This window comes from Danio rerio, chromosome 3, assembly GCF_052040795.2.
Source record: "Danio rerio strain M-AB ecotype USA chromosome 3, GRCz13ab, whole genome shotgun sequence".
Lineage (NCBI taxonomy): Eukaryota > Metazoa > Chordata > Actinopteri > Cypriniformes > Danionidae > Danio > Danio rerio.
In genome coordinates, this window is record NC_141023.1 from 33,205,456 (window position 1) to 33,232,500 (window position 27,045).

The 27,045-nt window shown below is 35.4% G+C and overlaps 1 protein-coding gene across 3 annotated transcripts in view; it reads right to left on the reverse strand.

Moving 5' to 3' along the window:
* Nucleotides 1-27,045, reverse strand: part of elfn2b (extracellular leucine-rich repeat and fibronectin type III domain containing 2b) — a 168,094-nt gene that overhangs the window by 101,808 nt on the left and 39,241 nt on the right. For 2 of the 3 annotated variants that reach the window (XM_087244769.1, XM_087244770.1), the window contains exon 2: nt 9,080-9,199. The gene's annotated coding sequence lies outside the window, so the exon portion shown is untranslated. Of the gene's footprint in view, nt 1-7,548; nt 8,188-8,433; nt 9,200-27,045 lie in introns of those variants that run through there. The other variant, XR_015480984.1, reaches the window with a different exon arrangement.

The window sequence follows — 27,045 nt, forward strand, 5'->3', positions numbered from 1 at the left end:
AGCATTGCCTGATGTGAACCATGCCTTGCAAAAAAGAGCTCTCGGAAGACCTAAAATCAAGAATTTTTCGCTTGCATGAAGCTTGGAAGGGTTGCAAAAGTATTTCTAAAAGCCTTGATGTTCATCTGTCCACTGCAAGACAGACTGTCTACAAATGGAGGAAGTTCTGCAATGTTGCTACTCTACCTATAGGCGTGATCATCCTGTAAATATGCAACCTTTTAAAACCAAAAAGGTTGCTGGGGTCATTCCAGCACTAACAAAACAATACTCAACAAACAAAAAACACAATATAAGAATATTTTATTTATTATTTATTTTGTCTGAAATAGTGCATAAATGCATATCTACAACAATATGTTGCCATATGAACATCCAGTCACTAAAAACAAAGAAAAAAAGGGGTAACTTTTGAGCTGTTTGATTTTCAATGCAATTCTGAAGTGGTACTGCAGAGCTACAGAATAAAGCACAAGAATCTCTGCAGAGTTAAATAATGGATGTGTAACTGTTAACAGAACCAAAAGCATTAGAACTGATTCTTGCTTTCTGACCCTTAATGTGGCTATAGTTCAAAACTTGTGTCAGCTCTGGGAGAAGAGACTCTTGACACTCCTAACTCACTCTTAGTGCTCATGTCTGAGTGACCGGTTGGCCATTATGGCACCAGGATAAGATTCTCCGGGAACAGTTATTCTCAGTTACACATGTCGAAAAGCCACAGACGGACACACATTGACAGTCAGACTGTGACTGTTTCTGTGACAGAGTGAAAGCTATATTCTCTCACACCCAGATGGCACTAGAAAACTGCATCGTCTAGATTGAATTAGTGATAGCATAGTGATAGCATAGTGCTTTCTAAAGCCATTTTTTTGAGTATGACTAAGTCTTGAATGTGTCTGAGCATTTTTCCTCAATAGTAATATGAACCACAACAACAAAAAACAATAACAGCAGTTAAGATTCCCTCTGATCATTGCGATATGCATCATTTCTGCAATTTGCCACTAAAATCAATTCACATCCCATTATCTGTTTAGTACCTGATGAAATAGATTGCCCTGAAGCTATTTTTTACAGTATTAACAACCTTTCACCCTAAAAAGGCACTCTTGGATCAAAACAATAGATTCTTATGAACACATTCACACCAGGCACAATCAATCTCGGCAAGATGAGGCATGGATTTTTTGTCTTTTTTCTCCCCTATCACCCTATGATGAAATGATTTACTTGATCTGAGCTGCCAATTTGCTTGTAGCTGCTAGTAAGCATGACTGGTGGCAGTACAGCAAAGAAAAAAAAAATAAAAAGAAAAAAAAAACTATATATATATATATATATATATATATATATATATATATATATATATATATATATATATATATATATATATACTGTATTGTTTATGTCAAAGAAATGTGCTCAGGGAGAAAAAAAAACAGGTGCCAAGTGTTTTTGCCATTTTTGGTTTCTGAGAACTTTTTAAAAGTTAAAGTATGATAGATAGACAATTGTTTTTGTTTTGTATTTACTATTTGTATTTTGTACATTATGCAGTGGATGAGGTTAAAGCCAAAGGGAAAAACATACAAATGCATTATGAATTACAATATACAAAAACTAAGGGCTCTATTTTAACGATCTAAGCGCAAAGTCTAAAGCGCATGGAGCAAAAGCATTAAGGGCATGTTCAAATCCACTTTTGCTATTTTAAGCATGGTAAAATACATTCTGCGCCCCAGTGCATGGTCTAAGAGAGTTGTGCTTATTCTCTTAATGAGTTATGGGTGTGTTTTGAGCATAACCTGCATTAAACCAATCAGAGTCTCATCTCCCATTCCCATTAAGAGTCAGTTTGGCTCGCGATAGTGCATTTTCTATTTACATAGCCGACTTTGTTAGTGGAAAAACTGAACGCTTCACTACCGAGAAAACAGTTAAACAGATCATCTGCAGTGCAAGAATAAAGAACAAGCCTCCTCCATTTGGCCTCCTTACTTTCTCTTTACTTTTACTTTTTACTTTACTCCTTTACTTTCATGGAGTAAGGAAATGGTGGAAACTTACTCCACTGAAGACATCCATTAACCTACATATTTAATTTCGGTTGATAAGCGCAAAGATATGTTTCAAAACTATTTTTTAAATTCAGTTCTAATTTCCAACAAATGAATACTGAACAATAATAATGAAGTTTGGTCAAAAAACTGAGTTATATCCAATCACACCTCCTATTCTTATGCCCCATATGGGGAAGCAGGTGTCTCCAAGACCCGACAGGTGGACAAATCTAATCTTGTTTTTATTAAAACAAATATAATTATACATATAATACGTAAGACTCATAATAATAATAATAATAATAATAACTTTATACAAATTTTTTTCTGAAAGTTCTAAATTATGCTGACTAACTGAGCACAGACAGATGGATGCACTGATTAATATCAGTGGAGGATCATAGGCATGTTTAAGTAAAACAGCATTGAGCCAATAAAAATAAAAAGTAAAATAAATAAAAGTTTGTAAAGGGAAAAAACTAAAAGAACAAGATCTGCAATATACCAAACAAACTCCATCTACCTCATTGGCCTGAGACGGGGCAACGATCAATACTTTCATTAGAACTCTCAATTGCTGTCTTTTGTCTTTTAAGCGAGAGCACAGAATGACTCAAATTGGTTCATCCTTCCTCTGGAAATCTTTAAGTACATCTTATTAAACAAAAAGGAAAGTGATTTAAGTAAAAACCAATACAATGCAAACTACACTTGAATTTCGATTCTTTTCTTATCGGGCCCCTTGAAACCAAAGCAACATGCCGGAATAACGTTGTTTCAGAAGTATTGTGCAATTAAAGAATTAACTGTCAATCATGAAGGAGACAGATTCATTGAAAATGAATCTCTTATAGTGGTGCAGCACAATAGATAGTTCTCTCCCCAGAGCTGATTGACTTGTCAATTATTTTAGAGCAGAGTGGACTGAATATAAGGAATTAAAGCTTTACAGAGAACTCATCCAGAATCAAACCTATTCAAATATTAAAGATTGTCAAAGTGCACAATAATGTTACCATGATAAGAGTCCACTGGATCAAGTCTCAGATAAAGACACAACACAACTGAGTCGACACCCTCTCACAACAAAGTCTTGTCACAGATTAAACCCTGTGCACTAAAAGACAGTTCTTTCCAATCTAAATGACAAATGTATGCATATAGACTCTTGGAAAAATAAAATGTCCCACTATCTATGTAAATTATAAATATCACACAACTGCTAGTTCTGATCTTTGAGTTTAATCAGAAAGCACTGAGACTTTTCCTTTTTTACATCATTGTCTGTGATGTTTTTTTTAAAACGCTAATTCATTTATGGATGCCTTTATGAATGAGCCACTGAATCATTTGTTCACTGCTAAATCATTCTATCTGCTTCTTTTGGCAGAGCAAAAAGAGATTAGAAAAGTCATGCGAAATGTCAAAAAATTAAATTACACAATCTTCTACTGTTGAATAAAAGCAATATCCATCTAGAAAGTGGACTGAATTTTATTCTATTAAAAAGAACAGATCTTTCTTAGACTTTTGCTGTTCAGTGTGATATCTGACGATACCGATAGTTTGGTGGCACTGCCTTTTATATCTTCTCTTTGTTTAAATTCTAAATAATTAATTTCAAATATCTTTAAGAAATGTAAAAACTGACATTTCAACAAGTTGCTTCAGCTTCAGAGCAACTGGTCCAAGTCATGAAGCAGAAAATACAATACTCCAATTAACATTTGGAAATCATCAAGGATGAGATGATATCAATTTAACTACTGGCTATTTAGAAAAAAAGGGGAGAAGCTGCTTTATTTGCCACACCCTCTCCCTCGGATAACCTACAAATGCATTTCAAGATGAGCTTGTCTTGAGCTTTGTCTTCTTATGGCTTTTATTTCATAAAACACATAGAATTGCAAAGAATTGCTGTCTATAGGCCCTATCATACATCTGGCGCAATAAAGCGCAAGACATGAGACCAGAACAACCAAGTTGTTTAAATAGAAAATCTATTTGCGCCACTTTGTAGACTCATGGCTGTGCTGGTCTAAAATGGAGGTGTGTTAAGGCGCATTGTTGGCACATGCTATTTTGAGGATCTGAAATAGGCCGCACCATTGACCATCTAAAAACAAGTCTAAAGTCCAGTGGGTTAGTTATGCCCCTATGTGGGTTCAAAGGCTTACACATTGCTTGATACACACAGGACGTACAGCAGTACCCAAATATCTTTACACATTAAAAAATTAAAAGATAAAAAATGTTACAAAATTTTTTTTTCCAACATAAAAATTAAAACCACTACAACATGCCTTCTACCTCTCAAGGGCTTTTTTAGTTTATTCATGATAATTTGCGTTTGTATAATGTTATAATTATTATTGGCAGTATTATTTATCATGTACATTTTTATATTTGTTTTAATAAAAACAAGTTATGATTTGTCCACCCATTGGCTTTTGGAAATGTATGCGTTACTATACACATTTTGTTATTATTGTTCATTTATTCGTTTGCCTGAAATTAGAACTGAATTTAGAAATAGTTTTCAAACGAATCTTTGCACTTCACAAACAAAATTAAATATGTAGACTAATGGATGTCTTCAGTTGAGTGCGTACAACACCGTTTCCTTATCAACAATCAAACTTATCAACAGTAAAGAAGTAAAAAGTAAAATAAAAAGAAAGTAAAGAGGTCGAATGGTGGAGGCTCATTCTTTATAGTCATGCTGAAGATGGTCTGTTTGATTGTTTTCTCACTAGTGAAGCATTCATTTTTCCACTTACAAAGTCCGCCATGTAAATAGCAAATGCGACATGATGTGACACAACTGACTCTTAAAGGGAATGGGAGATGAGACTCTGATTGGTTTAATGCATGTTATGCTCAAAACACACCCATAACTCATTAAGAGAATAAGCACAACCCTGTTAGACCATGCGCCATAGCACAGAGCATATTTTTCCATCCTTAAAAAAACAAAAGTGGATTCGGACGTGCTCATATCACTATTGGTTCGCTCAAAGCGCTTTATTTTGTGCCAACATTGTTAAAATAGAGCCCTATATCTAGACAATTCAGGGGACCTTTAATTCAAAATATTTTTCGAGCAGGCGACGCAGTGGCGTAGTAGGTAGTGCTGTCACCTCACAGCAAGAAGGTCGCTGGTTCAAGCCTTGTCTGGGTCAGTTGGCGTTTCTATGTGGAGTTTGCATGTTCTCCCCATGTTCGCGTGGCGTGGGTTTCCCCCACAGTCCAAATATAATTTATAATTTAATATAATTCATTCCGCTGTAGCGACCCCTGATTAATAAAGGGACTAAGCCAAAAAGAAAATGAGCAAATTAATGAATTTTTCGAGCACTAAATCAGCATATTAAAATGATTTCTGAAGTATCATGCAACACTGAAAACTGGAGGAGTAATTACAGCTGAAGATCCAAACTTTAATCATAAAAATCATTTATATTTTAAACTGTATTAAAATAGAAAAAAACTGTGTTAAATTGCAATACATTTTTAACATATTTAGGCTATTCTTTTGGCATAAATAAATGCTTGTTGAGCATAAGAAAAACTGTAGCATACACTGTAATAAATTCCCAGAATTTCACAACATGTTACTTTAATTTTTCACAGTAAATTACATTAGTGTTACTTTTTTAGGATTTAACCATTTAATATTACATTTTCATAATTTTATTGTGAAATTAAGGCAGGCATCATGAATACATCAAATTACTGTAAAAATTATATATATCAAATACTATTAATATTTTATCAACATAGAAATTAATACACATTATAATTTATGCTAGTACAGGCACTTTTTAATATTTAGAAATATTTACAGAATTATTGATATGAAGTACCTCACAGTAATTTACAGTGAATTTATATACAGTACCTTATGTGAAAGTAATGCAATTATTAGCCAGTATTTTTCTGCAAATTTAAGGTCAAATATCTTACAGTGTAAACTGCATATGCAAATAAAGCCTGTCGTTCTGGGTGAGTTACCCTGACGGAGACCCATCTTCAGTTGTGCTCCAAGAGAAATGGATGGATAGATGGATGGATGAAAAAGGAATGCAGCAGCACTTGTGATTATAAGCCGGGTCGGCAGGGTAGGACAGGGGTGGAAACGGCACTCTTAAGCACTGCTGTCAGCCAGTAATAATAGTTCCTGTGTTAATCGCGGTGGGTGGAGAGGCAGCCATTATGTGCTTCTCAACAGTGCAGTCGCTCCTCACATGAACCACACACACATGCACACACACTCATTCTCACTCACCGTATGTATTTGTGCCTTCCCTAAAGGTCCTGGCTTAATGTGCTCTACATGACCGACCTTTACTGTCAACAGAGTGCCACAGCAGTCATTACAGAATAGCCATTTCACACATACTACACACATTGAGCTCTCAGCGGCTGAGCGAGGACAGACACCTCACACAGCCGGAGTTTCTCCCTGCAGTAATCTAGCCGGAGGGAAGATCAGCAGATGAGCCCTCGCTGCCTCCTACTGAACATGGAAGGTCACCTGTGTCTCTAAACACACTCGATCTGCACACACTAATCACACACACACCTTTTTCACATGCTCTCTGGCAGTCTTACAGTGACTGATTTGTGCTTGCAACAAACCTTCATGTAACTTATGGAATATAAGCTAAATTATGGATAAAAAATATTTTAAAATGTCATAGTTCATTATAATGTAATTTCTCAGAATATACGATTCCATTGATAGAATGAAATAAAAGTTTATAGAATGAGTATTTATATAAGTTTTAGCCACTTTGTCTGATATAATATAATATAATATAATATAATATAATATAATGACATAATAAATATAATGACATAATAAATATAATTTATTATAATATAATATAATATAATATAATATAATATAATATAATATAATATAATATAATATAATATAATATAATATAGTGTAATATAATATAATATAGTGTAATATAATATAATATAATATAATATAATATAATATAATATAATATAATATAATATAATATAATATAATATAATATAATATAATATAATATAATATAATATAATATAATATAATTTCGTGTAATGTAACATTATATAATATAATATTAAAAAGTTACTTTTGAAAGTAGTGCATTACAATATTGAGTCACTCCCCCTAAAAAAAGTAACTATGTGCATTACTTTTTATGGAAAGTAAAGCATTATATTACTTTTGAGTTACATTTGCATTACTTTTCTTAACTTGGCTGAGATTTGATCTCTTTCACCTTTTTTTATCAAGAAGCTCTGTATTTAACAACCACGTATAAAACCTACACCTTCATTTAACTTTAAAAAATTTAGGATAAAACTATATTTTAAGAACTTTCTGAGTCCAGAGTTATAGGTGCTGCATATACAGATTGATGAAAGGAGTAGTGTAAAAGTAAAGTGTAAAAGTAATGTGTTTGCTACTTTTGAATGTTTTGTGTTATTAGTTAAGTAAAATAACTTTCCATTGAAATAAAGACTGCAATAAAGCCTAAGAATACTAACAAGAAATAATTTATTAAGGCACAAACAGATTTTAAACCTTTAAAATGTGTAATAACCAAATGAGCAGAAGGACGATAAAAAAAAATCCAAATCAAATAAATCTTTGAGCTTTAATAAATTGCTTCACATGGCCTTCACAAAGGTGTAAATCATTTCCAAAAAGAAAAAAAAATCGTACTGTATTACAAAACGTAAGTTAGTCGCAGTAACGTTGGACAGTGGCTGCACCACCTCAACAATAAAAACAGTTACCATTTTTTGAGTTTATTCAAATTAATTGTTTTACCTGGAGAATGTGAACTGATGTAAATCATTTGTTGTTTAGCTGGAGGTGTGGTGCGGCTGTAATGCTTCGCATCCAGTTTTGTTTTTATCGATATCGTGTTTTTTGCAGTTGTTCAAAGTTTTACTTGCACATAATCTACACTTAACAACAATCCACTTCTTTTCTTCGATGAGTTCAAAATATTAAGAATTCATTGCAAAAACGTAAGTCTCTGGCCTGTCATTCTGACTGTCTGTAGTGATGAGGGGCGATTCGCGAATGAATTGTTTGTTTTAACTAGATCTTCTAAGTGAACCAGTTCATTAAATTGAATGGAGTTCCAGTAAAATTGTTTGCGTCTTCAGTAAGTACTAACATACCATAAATTCCCTCTGACTCTAAATTAACCAATATTCTGAGTTATTCAGTTACTAGAACAGTACACTGACTCATCTGCTGTGAAAAAGGAGACCTGATGATGATGATGAGTGCGAGTCGACTGTCTGTTCCCTCGCAGCAAGCTCTCTCATTGAGTGTATCATTCAACCGGACTAAGGTCATTTTTATTCCGCAATATGTTTTTTAAAGCCAATTAAGCAAAGTAAAAGTAACTAATGCTACATTTTTGTTATACAAGTCACTCAAATAATATTACATATTTTTAAAAGTAATGCATTATTTTACTTGTTACTTTGGAAAAGTAGTATTATTACGTAGCGGCGTTACTTTTAACGTGTTACCCCCGACACTGGTTATAAGCAGTGAAGAGAAGCAAGGCTATTTAACATTTCATTTTACTGTTAAAGAGAGCAAAAAACATCTGTGGGGTTATCCAAGGTAAATAAAACATCTATGTCTTATGTGTTTGAGAACAGGAAGGTGCAGATTTCTCTCTTCATGAGCGGGCTGTCTATGTGTGTGTGTGTAAGAGACGGAAAGTGACACGACAGGTCCATCATCATTTACAAAAACACAAACAACAGCGCCTGTCAGCCTGGGGCAGCTTTGATACTTGCTGAAAAAAACTGTGAACAGAAGAAACAAATGCTTTCGCAGCAAGTTTGCACATAGCCTGTTTTTTAACACATGTAGCATTTCACAATGTTGCTTGCTTGGATAGTGTTTAACAATCAGTACACAGATGGACAAAAAAACAGCAGCACCTCCACAATTACAATCTGACTACAGCAGTTCTCACCTGTTTTATCCTCCTCTTCTTCTCAGGTGATCTGGCTGGTCCTGATGCTGCTGTATTTAAGCCTGGGATGAAATCCACTAGTTGCAGGGAACCGGGGGCCAGGGGACGATGAGCCTAGAGCTGGAGATAACAGATGATGAGAGGGGGAGAGACAGTTAAAGAGCTGGCGCAACTTCTGAATAATGTTGTTTGCGGTGCTGCAAAACCCACTTGGCTTTCTTAATTAGCCTGAATCTAAATAAGGTGCCAGACTTGGCATAGATTGTCACTTAGTGCATCAGGCTTAGACATCAGAGAGAGAGAGAGAGAGAGAGAGGGGGGGGGGGGTCTTAAGAGATAGAGAGAATGCTGATAGGCAAAGTGGGAACGATGAAAGAGCGTGTATGAAATTAAAAAGGGAGTCTGAGGATAGAAAGACTTTTCTCACTCTTTCATTTGTTACTTTGAACTAGACCAGCAGTCTTCCACAAAGATGTCCAGCAGCTATTATTTCCTCTCAACCAAACAAATAAATACATAGTTTATTACTTAAATATTTTACCATTTGTAAATACTACACAACAAACAAAAAAGCTAAAAATGTTAATAAAAATTAAAGAAAAAAATTTGAGGTGAAAATAACTCCTTTAACTTTAAGGTTTGGGACAAACACTATATAGAGTACAAAAGACATGTCACTCGTATAGTTTTGTATGGATAGAAGTGTAACAGTCAAGAATATAGCCCTGCCTTCTAGAACAGGAGCCAACCAGCTATTGCTAAAGACAGATGCATCTCTGGGGGAGGACTTGGACATGCCACAAGTTTTTGCGGATTTTGTTTGATTCGAACATTTAGAAACAAAGCTTGAGACGGTAGTGGTTTAATTTTATTGGTGATTCCAAATATGATATGCGGTATAGGTGAATTGGGTAAGCTAAATTGTCTATAGTGTATGAGTGTGAATAAGTGTGTATGGATGTTTCCCAGAGATGGGTTGCAGCTGGAAGGGCATCCACTGTGTAAGTTAGTGGTTCATTCCACTGTGGCGACCCCGGATTAATAAAGGGACTAAGCCGAAAAGAAATGAAGGAATGATTAAATGAATGAATGAATGCTAATTTGTTTTTGAAAGTCAGAGAAATGTATTGTTTGGTAAACTGTTCAGATGTTACTTTATTTTTAAATAATCATTGTTGCAAACACAGCTGATTTTATAAAAATCTGCTTTATAATTTTATTTGATCGCATTTTAATTCACTTTCCTTTGATAACAGCTTTTACATCGGTCAAGCTGGTACAAGTAAATGTGACTCAAAACAGGACCACAAAAAACAATCAGTATCACAAGTTTCAAATGTAATCCCCAAACGGATTGCAAAAGAGCGAGAGGAGCACTGGAGTGTTTTGTAGGGACAGAATGAGAGATAAGTGTGCAGGAACAAGCCAGAGGGGAGCAGTGCATCGGCTGACTGCTGGATGCAGTCATTTAACAAACAAAAGTTCTGCTATTGGTATTGGAGAGGGACGAGACGAATGATGGGGCAGAACTTTCCATCAATCACACAGTCAGATCAATAACTCAGGCAAGCACAAGCCAAATCAGACATCAGCGGAGGATGAGGAGAGCAGAAAGCAAGAAAGAAAAAAAAGACTTATCTGAGATTTCACTGATGCTGATTAGGCAATGTTTAACATGTCTTCTTGATTACTTATTTTTTTTTATCAAGGATCATTTTAGTTCTCAGTAAATAAGATGAAAAGTTTTGCGAATTAAATCAAAACATAAAACACTTTATCAAAAATGGAAGCAAGGTTATTTTAGTAAGCGAAGACTAAAAAAAATGTTCAAAAAACATTTTTGTTGAAAAAAAAAAATAAACCAAAAAAAAAATGTATTCATTCATTCATTTTATTAATTCAGCTTAGTCTCTAGAGGTCGCAACAGCGGAATGAACCGCTAACTATTCCAGCATATGTTTTACACAGCCGATGCCCTTCCTGCTGCAACCCAGCAATTGGGAAACACCCTTACACAATCATTCACTCATACAGTCATATACACTACAGCCAATTTAGTTTATTCAATTTACCTTTAGGCAAGGCAAGTTTATTTATATAGCACATTTCATACACAGTGGCAATTCAAAGTGCTTTACATAAACAAGAATAAAAAAAAGTTTAAGAAAATAAAAACAAATAATAAAAATTATAAAAAAAACAACAAAATAAAAACAGATAAAATGTGATATAAAAGAATGAAAAAGAAGAGAAAAACATAATAGTGCAAGGCAATAATGCATGTCTTTAGACTGTGGAAGAAACCCGAGCACATGGAGGTTTAAGTGACACTGCTAACCACTGAGCCAGCATGTCGCCTTTACAGAAAATGAAAAACTGAAACTAAACATAACGAACAACAGGTACTGCTAAAAGTAAAACTGAAACCGAAACTTAATATAGAAACGCTTAATAGACAATTTACTTAAAAAATAAAATGTAAAATAAAACTAACCAATAACAAAACAAACTAAGACTAAACTGAAAGGTCCCACTTTTTATTAAGTGTCCTTAACTACTATGTACTTACATCAAAAAATAAATATATTGTATCATACTGTGTTTATAATGCAATTGAGAACACTTGTGGTGCATTTGAGTTGGAATAAAAGTTGGGTTATGAACAGGTTTGGTGGCATTAAGGGTGGGTTAAGGTGTAAGGGATGGTCAACAGTGTATTTACAAATGTAATAACAAAAGTTAATTACAGATGTAATTAAATACATGTATTTAATTAAGCATAAGTACTCAGTAAATACATGTATTTACACAATAAGTACATTGTAACAAACTATTAATTCCTGTGTAAGTACATATTAGTTAAGGCCACTTAATATAAAGTGGGACCAATAGACAAATAAAAAAAATGCATACTGAAATAAAAACTAATTTAAAATTGCTAAACTATAAGAACTTTGATTGGAAGTCTTCCCCATGCTGACAGATAATAGGAATCACTGCAGAAGAGAAGAAACACAAGCCCTCAACAGCTGTCAAGAGTGACTCAGCCCACAGGCACAGTGGTGTCACAACAGCAAACCAACACAGTCTTCGAAAGACCTGTTTTCAGACATTTCCTTGACTAAATGAGTCACTTCTTGCAAGTGTTGGTCTGGTCATTTACTTAATTTAGTATATGCCAATTTTTTATATAGTTCTAATAAATGTACTCTAATTTACTTCACTTTATAGCTATTTCATATTTTGCATTTACCCTGTATTTATTTTATGCCCTTACTTTAATTCTTTATATTTTTTTCATGCTGTTTATTTTCCTTTGTTATTATTAGCTAAATAAAGTTTTCATTACACTGCTGCATAAGTATGTGTACTTAAAAAGCTTAACAATACATACTATTTTATATAAAGCCTCAATAAAAATATTACATTAAATGATATTTTAGTGTTTTGTAAATGGTTTTCATTTAACAGCACACTTATACCATATTACAAAGACATCAGAAGTAATTATGAAACTACAAATAAAGTCTCAGTAAAGTAGGTCAAACAGCCCTTTAAGGTTCAACTAATGCATTTCATTTAATTGCAATTAATATGCAGTTAAGTGTCTGAAAGCATTGCATTTAGTTTGACAAGTATGCATAACAAGTAGTTTTCTAAAAATGTTGCTACTTTTTAGGTGCACCTTTTTTCTCAAGGGATGCTATTTTTTTTTGAGTCACTCTTAAGACATTTGTGCATATTTAGATAGGATTTAATGCCAAACACTTTGGTATAAACTTATATTGTAACACTAGTGCTTGTGTATCAATAAACAAATGGCCTTAGAATAATTTATACTGTCCTGATCAGGTTTTTTTGCCCTTGAATCTGAGTCATTTGATTTTGAGCATTCAGAAACCCGATATGATAGGTCTAAAATCCATAAAAAAATAAATGAATGAGAGCGAAGAAACAGATCCAGGATGTTCCTTATTCTTTATTTAATTCACCATATTATAAAATTCAACAACTCTGTTAACAAACAGAGCACTTCTGTGAGGTAGCTTGAACAATCAAGTAATCAATAATATAAATTCTTCACTTTTGGACTTTAGTGAAACAGTAAATATAAAAAAAAATGAATATGAAAACAAATAGCACCTCAACTTAAAATACCAAAAATCTAATCCCAAGTTTACATATATCACAGTTTGCTATGGCAATGTTGTCATCATCAACTTTATAATACATCTACCGCAGACATACTCGCAATTTCCGCCTAAAGCTGCTTGCGTGTTCTACCTGCCGTTAAACAGGTAAGTGAATTATAACAGCTTAAACTTTTCTGTAACTGTAGTAGTGCTGTGCATTATTTGTTTAACGCTTTAAGGCAGGGGTGTCTAAACTCAGACCTGGAGGGCCGGTGTCCTGCAGATTTTATCTCCAACTTGTCTAAACACACCTGCAAAGATGTTTCTAGAAAGCCTAGTAAGAACCTGATTAGCTAGCCCAGGTGTGTCTGATTGGAGTTGGAACTAAACTTTGCAGGACACCGGCCCTCCAGGACAGAGTTTGGACATGCCTGCTTCAAGGTGACATGCTGACTGACTGCGCGCAAGCAAAGAGATTCTTATGCACATATTAAAATACAACCTCGACTTGAAATACAATGCTCATGACATTTTTCATTGAAATAACGCCATAGGTAGTTGGTAGATCTGTGTATATATATTTGAGTCCTGAACGGGAGGTAACGTCCGATGCCAATCAAGTTTTAAACCGTGTGATCGGGTATTCCGGACATCGATCTGTGATCGGATCTTGACATCCCTAATTCATACTGTACAAAGCAAAGAAATTAAGTATATCTGAACAGATGTGGAAAATCAATAAAACAATGGGTAATTATGACATCAAATGAAAAATGCTGCATTACAGTCCTAATGAGAGCTGCATACTAACTGAAAAGTCCAATCCCAGTTTCTGAAGTTTAATTTTTGTAATTAACTTTAAACATGTGAAACATTCTGTGTCTGCAATATGTGCTGTACATCCGAAACTATCAATATCAACGAGTCACAGCATATCTGACAACAATCTACAAATAAAAACGCGAACACAAATACACTTCATTCATTCATTCATTCATTCATTCATTTTCTTTTCGGCTTAGTCCCTTTATTACGCAGGGGTTGCCACAGCGGAATGAACTGCCAACTCATCCAGCATATGTTTCATGCAGCAGATGCCCTTCCAGCTGGAACCCATCACTGGGAAACATTCATACAAACTCATTCACACACATACACTACGGACAATTTAGCTTATTCAATTCACCTGTACCGCATATCTTTGGACTTGTGGGAGAACCAGAACACCTGGAAGAAACCCACGCGAGCGCAGGGAGAACATGCAAACTTCACACAGAAACGCCAACTGACCCAGCTGAGGCTCTAACCAGCGACCTTCTTGCTGTGAGGCGAACGTGCTACTCACTGCGCCACAGTGCAGCCCGCTTTATTCATATGTTTCAATATGTGTTGACACAAATTGAATTGAATCTTTCATTGATACAACATGGCACCGAGTAGTTTGATGACATCAGAAACCCATGAATCAACATTCTGAACGAGTTCAATGAGCTGAAGAGTCCGAAATAATGGCAATAAACAATTGTTGAATCTGACTCGGTCCACAGCAGACAGGACTTGAGGCAGGTAAACGGAGGGAGAGACAAAATCAAGCCACGGTGGAGGAGGAGTAAAAGAAGGCAGAGGTTGTGTAGGAGGATCGCTCTCTATTATGCTGTTGTCCCTGGCAACAGCCACTTTCTCTATCTCTCTTTCTCTCTCCTTTCTTCATCATCCTTCTCTTCCACACCTCCTCTTCCTCCAGCCTCTGCTGTTCACCGTTAGCCTTTTCTGTTTTTGGCCTCAACCTCCCTCACTCTTTCTGCCGGATCGCTCACGGCCTCGCTGCTAATACACCATATTTGCTTTTTCTATTTCTACGCCATCATGTTCATTTCTGTCTCAATTCACTCTTTCTCTCTCTCTCTCTCTTTCTCTCTGTGGTCCGCGAGTGCAGCGAGTTAATGAGTTCTCAGTTGTCTCACAGTGGCACTGAAGGGAGGAGAGATTGTCAGTCAGTCTGTGCATCTCTAACACACTAATCCCTGAATTTATCTGCACAGACATGTGCACTGGCACAGTGTACCATGCTCCCTTTCCCTCACACACATATTCGGCCCGCACACCCACTATACCGCCGCTGACACTCCGTATCACGGTAAATAAAGCATGCGAGATGCCTCTCGGCCAAGGTCTCCGTGATAGACAATAATATACTCGGTAAAACGTTGACAAAAACAGCCTGGAAAGAGCTCTAGGAATCTTTCACCGCACTAAAGGTGTCCGTTATTACAAAGATTTGAGTTCTGATCTGTATTTTGGCCCTTTGCTAGCCACAAGCAAAATAACTTCAGATGCACTGCGATTTCCAGACAAATCAAATCTCAGACTGAGCACAGGTATGGTTATTTTCAGCTTTGTTTTGGTTTTGGATTTCTGTCTGGTAGCCTCTGGGCCCGTCCAATTTCTGATGCATTCTCCATTTTGTTCTGTCTGAGCTCGGGGATACACTTTGAGAGCGGAATGTTGAATGAATAGTAACAGTGCATGGATTGGAGTAAAAGGGTTTTGGTGTTAAAATGACCACACAGAGTTCATCTGCAGTGCAGTACATCAGATTTCACCATTGGCCTGGCCAATGAACAGATCAAAGCGCTCTTTATACAAATGGTGAAGATGAGAATGAAGATAGCGCTCTTTGTCAGCCTGAGGTTGTGATTTTACACTTGCTCTCTTAGATGAGACCAGCAGTGTAGACCTTAGAAGAAGCATGACCCGCATGTTAAAAGACTGAAAAAGTCCAAATACCCTCCAAGGCAACACTTTAGTCATATTAATTATGTCATTAATCTAATCAGCCTCATTTCTCCATCTCAGATCAATGAATATCGATAAGGTCTTAGTCTGCCTAAGGCATCGGTATCATTACAACAGGCTGTGCTGTTTCAAACACAATGCTGTTAAGTCTCTGTGTGCTCTTGCTTTGGCTTAATCTATTCCACCAACATCTTATTAATACATACCTTTATGTGGTTTCATTTATGACAGGATTGTAGTGGGTGATTTCTCATCAAATGAATAAAAAAAAGAGAAGAATCAAACTCGAAACTTAATGATGATTGTTAGTGGCAATTAATTTAGGCACTACTCAAACTACAAATTGAACAGCTGATTTATACTTTCATGTTATATTTGACTATTTAAAATATTTCACAGTATTGTACCATAAACAATATCTTTTTTGACCTCATACAAAATATTAGACTATTCAACTGCATTCTCATTTCACGAGTTCACACTTGCATTCGTTTAAGTATAAAGCATATTTGGCGTACTGTCCGGGGGGAGGGCTCTGAGCTCGAGGAGACACTAGCTTATTCCCCTTATCAGGAAACAAAGAGGAGTTGGGATTCGAGCGAAGTATCTAGCCCGGCGCCAGAACGCTCCCCCCGGAAATGCAATGCAAAAGGTGAGGTGATGGGGTGGTGGAGGGATGCTAAAGTCGTGAGATGCTGCAGGTAAGACAGCTTTGGTATATATAGGGGTTGCTCAAGAACTGATTTGATGATGGGATAATTGTCAATGACGTATTCGATACCGAAACTTCTGCGCATGCTCCTCCCGAAATTTGTTTACAAAACATCACTTCACGAGTTCACACTTGCATTCATTTAAGTATAAAGCATATTTGACGTGCTTTCCGGGGGGGGGGGGGGGGCTCTGAGCTCGAGGAGACACCCCCACTCGAGTTATTCCCCTTATCAGGAAACAAAGAGGAGTTGGGATTCGAGCGAAGTATCTAGCCCAGTCCCAGAACACTCCCCCCGGGAATGCAATGCAAGAGGTGAGGTGACGGGGTGGTGGAGGGATGCTGAAGTCGTGAGATGCTGCAGATAAGACAGCTTTGGTATATATAGGGGTTGCTCAAGAACTGATTTGATGATGGGATAATTGTCAATGTCATGTTCTCCCTGCCTTCGCGTGGGTTTCCTCCGGGTGCTCCGGTTTCCCCCACAATCCAAAGACATGTGGTACAAGTGAATTGGGTAGGCTAAATTCTCCATAGTGTATGAGTGTGTGTGTGAATGTGTGTGTGTATGTTTCCCAGAGATGGGTTGCAGCTGGAAGGGCATCCGCTGCTTAAAAACGTGCTGGATAAGTTGGCGGTTCATTCCGCTGTGGCGACCCCGGATTAATAAAGGGACTAAGCCGACAAGAAAATGAATTGAAATGTGTAATTCCATTTAAAAGTATGCCTCTAGGCCAGGAGTGGTCCAGGAGGCCAGTGTGCTGGAGAGTTTATCTCCAACCCTAATCAAACACACCTAAACAAACTAATCAAACTCTGACTAGATATATTAGAAACTTGCTGTTAGGTGTGTTGAAGCAAGTTGGAGCTAAACTATGCAGGACACACTTTCTGGTTGATATTACCCTTTAAATATCCAATATCAGCTACTCCTCATAACCTGTTGCGCCAAAATAAATACATAATTATAAATACAGAATGTTTATCTGTATTCTGAATCCATATGTGCTTTGTGAAATAGCATACATGACTAAGGACATAAGGGGCTTGTCTTGCCATTAATACTCCTATAACACCTCTACATCTCAGTTAATTAAATATACGACATGAATGTGTGAACCTACTGACATCTGTGATCGTGAATTTTGGAATATGTTATGTCTCACTCACTCACTCACTCACTCACTCACTCACTCACTTGGCTTATTCCCTTCTTTATCAGGTGTTACCATCATTGTCATATCCTTTAGTTGCACAACATTGCTTTATATGGAATTATTTTAAAAATATATTTAAGTAGTGCTTAAATGTGTAATGGAAACCAGTCTTATATTGATCTCTTGTATTTCCTTGTGCTTTTATTGTTGAAATTTCCATCATTATTTCCACAGACTTCCATTCTACGGACAAAAAAAGTTCTCTGAAAGTCAATGGGCAAGTCAATGAACTATACAGTTCCTTGAGAAGATGACAAAGCCAGTGTAACAACATGATGGTCAATAAATAATGACACACTGTCTGGGTGATATTACCCTTTAAATATCCAATACCAGCCAGTCCTTCTAATCATAACCTGTTGAGGCAAAATAAATACAAATTGCTTCCAGGTACGCGGTGAAACCGGACTAATAGTTGTTGATCTAACAGAATGGCTTCTCTCTGTGTGTCTCATCAGTTTCTCTTTCTTGGTAAAACGTTGAACAGAGTTTCTGACTCAGAAGACCCAACACTAATTGGCTATTATCATCCAAATTCTCAGCAGAACAAAATGAAATTGCAATAAGTCACTACGTTCATACTTGAGCTAATGACTACTGCCTCCTGTTAGCATCGCTCGCAGCTGCAGTTAAAGTGATTGATGCGTCCTGTGTATATTTAAACGAGTTACAACACAGCTGTTATTTTAACATGTTCACCCTGCTCACAAATGCTAAAACCAGCAGGCTGCAGCAATCAATTCTGCAATGCACAGACATAACGCTCAAGTGTTTTCACATTCATCTGCGGCAGCAACCGTAACAAACTATGAACTATAAATGACTGTCCAGTTATTCTACAACTGGCTCAAACTAGTTTTACAAAACACTGTCCCTGTGAAATCCCCCCGTGAACCAACCATCATTATTCAAATACATATTGCAACATTACAAATTGTAAAGTGAAATGACTATATTCCCCCCTATGCTAAAAACTCATTCATATGGGGAGCTAGTGGCTGGGATGCACAAGAAAAGAAACCAAAAAGCCACTCTGGTAACATCCTCACATTCTTCTTTATTTACAACCTCCTCACTGCTGCTATCCGCTACTCATTTTCACATGTGTTGTTATTCTGACCTGAAGTGACAAGCGCGTGGATTCTTTAACCATTTACAATGGACTTTGCACTTTCTTAACTAGGTGACCATCTCATCACAAGGTGGCCATCAACCATTTTCTCAGAGGATGACAAACGGATAAATTATTGCTGCAGCTCCGATGCAACTTTATAGAGAAAAGTAAAAACCCCTGCAGTGTTGTTTGGGTGCGCTGTGTTTGTCTGAGGTAATTAGTCTGCAGTAATTATTGAAATGTGAATATTCCATACAATGTGTGAAGCAGATTGGTTAGTTCTACTTACATAAATTGCTTGCGGCATTTGGAAAAGTTTAAATGTTTTTTGACTAGGTGCGCCTGGAAAATTTGGAAAGTTCTTGTACGTGCCACTTGCACAACATGTGCACGTTGCTCTCATATTTTAGTAAAACTGTAGTGCTTCATACGAAACTACATATCAAATTTTTTTTTAATTGGTAAATAAATATCGATAGCGATTTTATCACCCAGCCCTACTCTATTGGATTACCCATGTTGTACCGTTTGCTCCTGTTGACCCGGCCTGTTTGACTATCCCTTTGCCTAAATAAAGCTGCATCAGGAACTTTATCTCCGTTGTCCTCCTACTCATTACAATTATGTTTATTAAACATATGTACAGTAAGATAATCGATAAGCTAGTATGCTCCAAAACATTGGCAAATTTCAAAGTCTTTCATCTATGGATCAACAATATTCATGGCAACACTGCACTTCAGTTTCTCATTAAATTGTGTTTAATCAGATTCTCTAGAAATTAAAAAATATAATTTAAAAATACTAAACCTGTGGTCACTTTTTCCACATAATGACCTTTTTCCTATAGGGTGATTCATTTTCTTTTTGGCTTAGTCCCTTTATTAATCAGGGGTCGCCACAGCAGAATGTACTGGCAACTTATTCAGCATATGTTTTACACAGCGCATGCTCTTCCAACCACAAACCAATACTGGGAACACCCATTCACACACATACACTACAGCCAATTTAGCTTATTCTATTCATCTAGCGTATGTCTTTGGACCGCGGGGAAACCAGAGCACCCGGAGGAAACCAACGCAAGTACAGGGAGAACATGTAAACTCCACACAGAAATGACCCAGCCGAGGCTCAAACCAGCAACCTTCTTGCTGTGAGGTGATCGTGCTACCCACTGCATCACCGTGACACCCTGAATGGAAAGATTATTTACCTAATTTATTAATTCAATAGTTAACTGATCTGTTAATTAATTGATGACTGTATAAACAAACTGAAGTCAGCACCAAGAGGTTAGCACATCAACACATAGAACAGAGGTGTTCACGGTGAACTGAGATCAATACCCAGCTCGAGGTCCTTAGCCGATCCCTCGCCTCTCTTTGCTTCCCTCACTTTACTGTCTGCAAACTCCACTGTCATGACCATTAAAGGTGAAAACCCCCAAAAGTATTAGAATAAACAAACAAAATGAACATTAATGTGAGCTAAAGTTGTTTACATTTAATGTATCTCCTTAAAAATAACTTTCTGGCTGTTTAAATAAATAACATAATAATAAATAAATAATAAAATAAAAAAGCAGTCATTATAGGCCTGCATGGTTTCACAGTAGATGAAGGCAGACTGTAGTTAAATAAAAGCAAGAGGGGAGAGAGAGAGAGAGAGAGAGAGTGAGAGAGAGAGAGAGAGAGAGAGAGAGAGAGAGAGAGAGAGAGAGAGAGAGAGAGAGAGATGAAATGCTGAGGGAAAGTAGGAGGGTGGTTTTTAGCAGCAGTCAAACTGTGAGGCCTGCAGAGAGAAGACAAAAGCGGTATTTTTCCATCTGCTAGGTGAGCGCAGAGCACCCGAGTCATCAGGTGTCTTTGAAAACACACAAACAAACACATGCCTATATCTATATGTACCCTCACTAAATACACATATCTGTTCCAGTACACAGGGTGATGTGCCAATTGTTTATAGTCATCCTCCAGTTTTGCACCTAGGACTCAATCTGTTGCCTTCTGTTCTAAGAGTGACTCATTAACTACCTGCAGAATTAACCCTGCATGTGCCCCGCTGCATAATGAGCTGCAGGAGGAGACGTATGGAAGAACAAGGAAGAAAATGGAGAGATGTCTAAAATCCCTGAAGTTTTACTTTGATTGAAAGGTGCATTCACAATGTTTCTGTGTATGTGTTTTTAATAGTCTTTTCAATTATCTAGTTAGTGTTCTTGATTGTTAATCAGTTTCCACACATGCTCCTGTTCATCCTGGTTAAGCACATTGCATATTTAAGCCTTTAAATATTTTTCCTTTGTTTTCTGTCAGATATTGTTTCGTTTTTGCTCATCGTGGTAATGCTATCTCTCTTGCCACATTTTCATTACCCTTCCAATTGTGCACAGTGTATTGTAAAGGTAAAAACGTCAAAGATATTGCAAAAAAAAAGAATAATAATAAATGAAAAAGTAGGAACTAAGAGGCAATAAATGATTAATGAATAAATAATAATGACACACTTTCTGGGTGATATTACATTTTCAATATTCAATATTAGCTGGTCTCCATAATCTAAATACAATAAGTTATAAATACAGAATGCTCATCTGCATTGTTAATCCACACATCCACACTAGCATACCTGGATAAGGGTATAGGGGCTTGTTTTGCCATTAATTCTCCTATAACACCCCTACATCTCAGTTTATTAAATGTATGGCATGATTGTGTAAACCTACCGACATCTGTGATCACGAAATTTGGAATATGTTATCACACACTTGGCTTATTTTCTTCTCTATCAGGTGTTACCACCAATGCCAGCTGAAATATATTATAACGAGTAGATAAATCATGCTTTTGTTGCATAACATTGGTATATATGGAGGTATTTATAAAAAAAAATATTTAACCCTTAAGACCGAAACAGCCGCCCGCGGCTAAAAATAAGTATTGTTCTTAAATGTTTAATAACTTTTAATCCGCTGATCCGATCCGTACAATTCAAAGATTGTCATAAAGATGAGAGTCTCAGCTTTCCACTGCTGGATTACTTTACATTCACGGACCTTTAGAGGCCTCGGAATCAGTGTGGTTACGTCATCACATTTTAACAACGCTGATTTGACAAAGGAACGCTCGTGGCTTGTGTCTCCGGACAAACCAGACATGATGCATTGACAAATTGTCTCTCCTCCAAAACATCATAGCGTGTATTCATAAAGAAAGAAAAAAAAACTGCATGAGGTTTTGTTTGTAATAACTAGAAAATGGTACTTTTAAAAAAAACGTTTTTCTTAAAATTATGGAATATTTTCTGTCTGTTCATATGTTTTTGGACCAAAAAAGTTTTAGACTGGACTTTTAAATGATACAGATTGAAGCTTTAGGTTCTCCTGTTTAAAATAATACATGACACTTGAGGCTGACTGCTAAAATAACAATAAAACAAAATATCTCTAGGTCTTTAAGGGTTAAGTTTTGCACAAATTTGTAACTGAAACCAGTCTTCTAATGACCTCTTGTATTTCCTTTTGCTTTTATTGTTAAACTATATTTAATGTATTTTAAATTCTACTCCTAGAGCACATCATGTTACAGCAGTAATTTTTGTACTTTTTAAATAAAAACCCTTCCCCTCTCTCTGTTCCCAACTATTTCCTGTCAATTCTCTGTACTATTCTATTAATGTTTAAAAACCCCTAAAAATAAGTACAAAAAAACAGCTAATAACATTTAATTTTCATCACAGCTCTGTAAGAGTGGTTGAGTGCATCAAATGAAAAGCAAATAAGAAGCGTCTTGAAGGGAACGGGACATGCCAGATACTAGAGAGCACGTGATTGGTCAGGAGTTTGATAAGAAACAAGTATGAGGTGATTTTTGCACTGTTTTGGAGCTAAACACTCATATCAACATCTTAAAACTTTATTTTAATTTCACTGGACAAGTGTTGCCAACTTAGCTACTTTGTTGCTGTATTTATCGACTTTTCAGACCCTTTTAGCAACACATTTTCAAAAAAAGCAACTATCTAGCAACTTTTTTGGTGTTACTAGAGAATTTTATAGACTCTCACATGTCTGTACTGTATCGTTCCTACTCCTCTAAACGAGCTGTGGGTGATGCTGTCAGCCCCTCCTCTTTCTCAGAGCACTCACAAGTGGCCCAGTCCTCTAACAGCAGTCTCTCATAACTGCAGCCTGAGTGCACTTTGTTTCCCTGCATACTGATGGCAAATGATTGTAACGTTACAGTTAAACCAATAAGCTTCTCCTTTGTTTTAAATTTAACAATTTAATCTGGCCATTTACTGTTTTCTTGTTCAGAATCACAGAGATTTTAGTGGCAGTTTCAGAACTTGTCTGAGTTTATTATGTCTGAGAGATAACTGCAAATTTATTATACATCCATATTGATTTGCTGTATTCAAATTACAGTACATTTAATTAAATTGACATGCATATATAAACCATGCAAAAAAAAAATACCCCTTTATTAACCATAGGTTAAACAAACAAAAACTGCTGGATATGATGTCATCAGTAATATGCAAATTGACGTTTGACATAATTTAGCATCATTTAGCGACTTTTCGAGCAGAGCTTAGCAACTTTTCATTGAAAATAGTTGGCAACACTGCACGGGACATTTAAGTTACAGTTGTAACATTTCATAACAATCACTTAACAGCGCTATACAGTTGAAATCAGAATTATTAGCCCCCTCTTTATTTTTTCTCCCAATGTCTGTTTAACAGAGAGAAGATTTTGTTTTCAGGACATTTCTAAACATACACTGCAAAAAAATGCTTATCTTGCTTAGATTTTTTGTCTTGTTTCTAATCTAAATATCTAAAATTTCTTATATCAAGAAGCATTTTCTAGACAAGCAAAACATATCGTCTTGTTTTGAGAAATAATATGCCAATATTAAGTGAGTTTTTCCTTAAATCAAGCAAAATAATCTTACGTCAAAAGAAAAAATAAGATTATTTTGCTTGATTTAAGGAAAAACTCACTTAATATTGGCATATTATTTCTCAAAACAAGACAATATGTTTTGCTTGTCTAGAATATTCTTCTTGATTTAGGAATTTTTAGATATTTGGACTAGAAATAAGACAACAAATCTAAGTAAGAAAAGCATTTTTTGCAGTGTAATAGTTTTAATATCTCTTTTCTAATAACTGATTTATTTTATCTTTGCCATGATCAAAGTAAATAAAATTTGATTAAATATTTTTCAAGACACTTCTATACAGCTTAAAGTGACATTTAAAGGCTTAACTAGGTTAATTAGATTAACAAGGCAGGTTAGGTAATTAAGCAGGTTATTGCATAACGATGGTTTGTTCTGTAGACTATCGAAAAAATATAGCTTAAAGGAGCTAATAATTTAGACCTTAAATTTGAAAAAAAAAGATTTAAACTGCTTTTTAAAAACTTTTTTGCTTTTTTAAAAATTAAACTACTAAATAAAAACTGCTTTTATTCTAGCCAAAATAAAACAAACTTAGACTTTCTCCAGAAGAAAAAAAATATTATTAGGCATTCTGTGAAAATTTCTTTGCTCTGTTTAACATAATTTGGTAAACATTTAAAAAATATAAAAATTCTAAAATTTAAAGGTGGGGGCTAATAATTCTGACTTCAACTGTATATGCTAATATAAATATAAGTTCAGTTGTAAAATAATGGAATTCAAGCATGTATGTTTGTTTGTTAAGCATGTCTAACAAACATACGTTTTTAAGGACATTTAAAGAGGCAAAAGGCCTTAACACACTTGACATAATTAAGCCGGTGTAAACCGAGTCTTGGGTTGTCTTACGTCATATTTCTCATAAATTTCGCAAGGTTACCAATTGAACCTGGATATTCATGAAACTGCCCTTACAGCATTTACATATCCCTGAATCCTGGGTAATATCCTTATTTGCATATTTGTGGTGTCGTGGCTTTACATGCAACCAAATAATCTGTTAGTAATCGGATTGACGGCTCTGAAAAGCCTTCATGTAAACACATTCATCAATCTAACTGTGCTTCGTCTGAAAGGAATTTTGATTTGATTGGACGGGATCGAAAAGACCTTTTCAAAACACTTGATCGGATTTTGTCATGACAGTCGTGCTAAAATTGTTCTTTTATTCAGTGAAGGGGAGCAGAACAACATCCCATCAGTCTTCAGTTTAGACTCTCAGCCACAGACGACTTGTTCTGACCACTGAAATGGTCAAATTTCAAGATAAGCTACACAGCATAATGCTTCATGTGCTCATTGACATCAAAACAGATAAACGTTAAGCATGCACTTTCAAATGAATAAAATAAGTGATGATTGCAGAATAGTATATACAGATGAAGTCAGAATTATCAGCCCCCCTGATCTATTAGCCCCCCTGTTTTTCCCCCCAATTTCTGTTTAACCAAGTGAAAGATTTTTTAACACATTTCTAAACATAATAGTTTTATTAACTCATCTTTAATAAATTATTCATTTTATCTTTGCCATGATGACAGTAAAAACTATTTTAGTAGATATTATTTTAAGACACTTCTATACAGCTTAAAGTGACATTTAAAGGTTTAACTAGGTTAAATAAGTTAATTAGGCAGGTTAGAGTAATTAGGCAAGTTACTGTACAACGATGGTTTGTTCCAGTGGACTATCGAAAATTAATAATTAATGACCTTAAATTTGTTTTTAAAAAAAATAAAAACTGCTTTTATTCTAGCTGAAAAAAGACTTTCTCCAAAAGAAAAAATATATATATTATCAGACTGTGAAAATTTCCTTGCTCTGTTAAACATCATTTGAGAAATATTTAACAAGGAAACAAAATTCAAAGGGGGGCTAAAAATTCAACTGTACATCTGAATTTGAAGCTTGACTTTCAAACATACCTTGCATTTCATAAAAAATCTGCATTCAATTCAATCTGAATGCTTTTTATCAAAATGCTAACAACCTAAATGCATTATAAGCCACAATCCTATTCATAGTATTCCCTGTCGTAATGGTAAAATTTGACCATATTTTGCTTTTACCATAAGACTAAACCACAAGTATAGGCAAGATAAGGAAAAAAGGTAAAAGTCTTACCATTGCTTACAAGTCCATAACTAGTCATTTAAAAGATAATTTTAGCAAGGGCATTTCTGCCCTCTCTATAAGGGGCTAGAGCACCCATTCTGTCATTTTAATAATTAATTATCTAAATGGATTTTTAAAAGTTATTTTTATCAATCAATCAATAAATAAATAAATAAATAAATAAATAAATAAACAAACAAACAAAAAAATAAAGTAGAATGAAAATAACCAAAAAAGTACTTTGTTTACTGTTTTAATCATTCCAGTTACAATTCTATGCATGTGTGGCAGTTAAGGTGTGATAGCTGTTCTGCTACATCATCCAGAGAAAAAAAGATGACGTGATGTTAATTTTATGTTAATTATTTTGTTAGTTTGATGCTCTAAACATATGTTTTTTTTTTTTTACTGCAATATTAATTTGTTTTGAGGATTTATGATGCTGATCACCTTTGTAACACATCATAATGGTCTAGTGAAAAGGGTCTATTTGGACCTGATGTAGACCTGATGTATAAAAATTCTTAACCACATTAAATAGTATTACAAGTGTCTTAATTATGCATTTTCATAAGGTCTTAAATGTTGTGATGAAAACAAAACAAAAAAACAAAAAAATAGGAACCTAAACAGTTTTATGCAACAACCAAACTTTAAAAGAGTGCTGTATGTTATAAATGTTAACTTTGAAATCAACAGAAGCTAAAATTATTATTTTTCAAATTACTTTAACGATTTGTTGATGTTGTTTGATTTTGTTGACAAGATTATAATGCTAAATGTATACACAGAGTATTATCAGCTAAACCTCCTAAGGATGAAACACCATCCATGTTTTTAGTAATTAGTAGTCTGATTTCTGATCCTTATAATAAAGGTGCTTCCAAAGATTCCTTAACACATATT